Below are 4,015 nucleotides of genomic sequence, written 5' to 3' on the forward strand. Positions count from 1 at the left end.
AACAATTAATCATAAAGAGCTCTGTGAAGAAAATTTAAATGAATATGTATTTAAATCATATTAGTGAAACTGTTTTAGATAATTAACATTTTGCAATGATTTAACCAAGAGATATTCAGAAATGTGAACACATTTTCTGGTAGCATTCAAAATCCATAAAGAGATGTCAGACCATGCAGACCCTGACATATGGGGAGTACTTTGGGTGTTACTTTGAATATCCTCAGGGAACACTAAGGGGTAGAAGCCTAAAATGATTTGAAACCATAAGCTTAGGGTAGGGCATGGCCTTCTATGACTGCAAGATAAATAAAACTAGGTTTCTGAAATTCATTTCTCTTGGATTAGTGCTACACAATTAACACTTTAAAGTGTGATTTTCTCCTTCACATTGGGACCTATCATCAGTAATTTTTAGTTTTATTCATATCTGCCAAACTGTCTAAATGGCTTCTCTTATATTTTGGATGTGAGGTATCCTCAAAAGCTCATGTGTAAGATGATGGGAAAAGGGTTAGGGGTGAAATGATTGGGTTTTGAGAGCATTAACTCAATCAGAGAACTGATCCTTTGATAAAATTAACTGAATTCTAGGTCACTGTGGTTTGGTAAGGTTGGCTGGAGGAGGTGGGTCATTGGAGGCATGACTCTATTGTATAAATTCATTATCTGTATCTGGTTTCTGGAGTCTGTATCTCTCAGCATTCTAATCATCTTATGAACAACATTCCTTCCACCATACCCTTCCATCATGATGCTCAGCCTCCTGTCAAGCCCAAAGAAATGAAGCTGGCTGTTTGTGGACTAGGACCTTTGAAATCATGAGCCCCCAAACTTTTCCTCCTTAAAATAGGCTTGTCAGATCTTTTGTTCACAGCTGAAAAAAAAAATTAAAAAAAAGCTGATTAAAACAGCTACTGTATTTTGTCTGTAGATTCCATGGTTCTTCACTTTGGTCCAGAAAGGTGACTAAGGATGAATTGGAGACAGTGAGGATTGTTTATTGGACAATGAAATGACTGTTAGGAATCCTCTGTTTAATTACTGATGTTTATGTCCTAGTATTGTGTTCATTAGGGTAGGACTAGATTCTGGAAAAACTGTCTCTCCAAATATTGTTTCCAGACAGACCCATTATAATATATAAGAAAAATTTCAATCTGAAAATTCTGAGCATATCTTTCAAATATCAACAGTAAAGGGAACAAATTAAAGATAAGAAAATATATTGTATTTCAAGGGGCAGGTCACAATATATTATATTGTTGAATTTCTTTAACAAATATGAAAAGAGGGCTGTACATATCAAGAAAGAATGAGGTTAAAAATAAAAAGAAACATAATTAATATTTTCCTGTCTATATCATCATTTCCCCAATATATTCCCATGAAAGTAAGAATCTGAAACTCATTCATGTACAGTGGAACCTACCAAGAGATACTCTACAAAGGAAGAACATTTAATATATTGATATCGAATCAAGAATTTTGATGGGAAGTGACACTCACCCTGAAAGATCAGGTTTCTGTAGTTCTCCAACATCACATCTCTGTATAATTTCTGCTGAGCAAGTTCCATGCATTTCCATTCCTCTTGAGAGAAATCAATGGCCACATCCCTGAATGTCAATGATTCCTAAAATAAGAATAAGTGTATAAATGGCATATTGACCATGTGATCACTGACAAAGTTTTTAATTTGACTCTATGAGAATGAGGAGAATAGGCTCTCACATAGGTGAGGAACCTCAATTATTCAATAAGATACTTTTAACAAAGCATTCTTGTCTGATGTATTAGATAACTCAGAAAAGAGGATGACAGGAATCAAAAAAAGTGCATATGCTAACTTTTGTGAAATAAAATGTAAAATTTAGATAAATATAGAAATATACATGTGGGAGCTATATTTATATTTATAAAATGAATTATGTGTATTTTTCAATTGAGAAAGTTGCAGTGAATTAGGAGATTGCTTCCTAAATTATAATGAGCACAAACATGGATTGGATATATTCCTGAGTTGTATATGGAGTGAGTCAGTTGTCCTGGGATAGGAACTGGGTTTCTGAATATGTACCAAATTCTTTAGTGATGCTAATGGCACTGGTCCAAGACAAACTCTTGAATAGCAATGAGGTAGAGCACTAAAGAAGAATTCATTGATGAATCTGAATTCATATATTTTAAGCAGTTTGTGCATTTTGCTATAATAGAAGGTAGAAGAAAGAATCCTTTTTGATTATTGCAAATTTATATCTATCACTCCAAGAGTCTCTCAAATTGTAATGCATATACCCAAAATAATCTATTGACAGTGGTAATAATACTTTCTTTTTTTCATTATCTTTGAGAATATTTTGTCAAATATCCAACTAATGCTCTTCCTGGGATTTTTGCAAATCTTCCTGGTCTATAATTCATAAAAAGTAACATAAATGTCAAAATTAAATCTGAAATTAAAAGAATTTTCAGAGCAGTTATTGATAGTTATAACTGAGAAGAGTAATGAAAACATATTAGGAAGGAAATAAAATCAAATTGATTAAACTCTGCACTTTAATACATTTGTGAAAATGGCAATTTTTGTGCACTAAAACAACAAACTTTCATGTAAATCATAGTAAAAATATTCAATTATTTAAAATTATAATTCAACTTGAATTTGATACTTTGTTTTTTATGATGCTACTGAGATATACATGTTGAAGATTAGATTATAAAGAGCTAAAATTATGAGTCTTATTTTCTTTGATACTTTTCATTTATCATCCATGAACTATATTTTAGAATTTTAATGTACTGAGAAATAGGGTTTTATAATGGTCTCTTTTACTGAAAATATAAGAAGTTTAGAATGTGTATGCCTTTAGACTTGAGGTGGAATAAAATAAAAATACACAAAGGTATGGTTTCCTTCAAGCCTCCCATTACAAAGCCAATGTTTCGTAAACAAACATGAGAGATTTGTTTTCCAAAGAAAGTCACAAGTAAAGAGAAATTAAAAAGAAAAAAACAAAATGTTCTGTATAAAACAGGGTGGATTAAAAAGAGTATTTAATATAATTCTGAAGAGATACTTAATAATAAAGAGAAATCCATTATTATTATTGGGAACAATCTGGCAGATATACTTTGAAAAATGTGTCAATGCAATTACAAGGACAGCATCATTGTTTCAATATGAGTTGCCACAAGGAAGCAAAATAAAATAAAATGTAGAGCATAATTTCAAACTTCTGATAAAAGTTTTATTGGAAGTTTGATTTCTGCATGTGTTCCATGCTATAGAAGTACTAAAAGGGTAGTTGAATAGACACTTTTATATTCTAGAGGGTCTCTGTTTTTTCCTGGTTTGCTTTAGTATAATGAATGTCTTTCTAATAAAATCTATGAGAAAGCAATTCTGATTTAATGGAAGAGATGAGGAAAGATTCAAGATTAATGTTCTCCATTATGAGCATATAAAATGGAGGGAAAGATCAGTGTATTGGGCTCAAAGAATTTTGCCCCCATGGAAGATGTAAGGGTGAAGTCTAAAGCCATTGATGGGAAAGATGAAGAAAGATTGACTCTCAGAATATGGGTTTCCAGCTAGTATCTGTTCCTTGCTCATTATGTCAATTTCATTTTCCAGTACCCTAGGTTGATTCTCTAGGTTAATATGATGATCAGGTTTGCCATAGTGAAAGAAGTGATGGGTTGAACCCAGTGACAGTGTTGAAAAGTTTTCCTTGTCACACTTGGACAGGACTCTTTCTAGGAAGATGTATGTAGAGAAAAGAGGTGCAGGCACCAAGTGAGGATTTGGCAAATGGTACTGGAAACTTCGGAGGAGCTAGAGGCCCAGGTGGCAGGACATTCTTGGAGAGAAATAAAGTCTTATGGCAATTAGAGTCTGCAATGCCATACAAGGAACAGCAGTTCAAACTTTATTATGCCTGAGCCAGTGGAGTCACATGGGAAAAGATAAGATATGGCCTAATCTGTCTCCCATGTGGACCTTACGGAGCAC

Source organism: Sciurus vulgaris (genome assembly GCF_902686455.1).
Source record: "Sciurus vulgaris genome assembly, contig: HiC_scaffold_629_arrow_ctg1, whole genome shotgun sequence".
NCBI classification, from domain to species: Eukaryota; Metazoa; Chordata; class Mammalia; order Rodentia; family Sciuridae; genus Sciurus; species Sciurus vulgaris.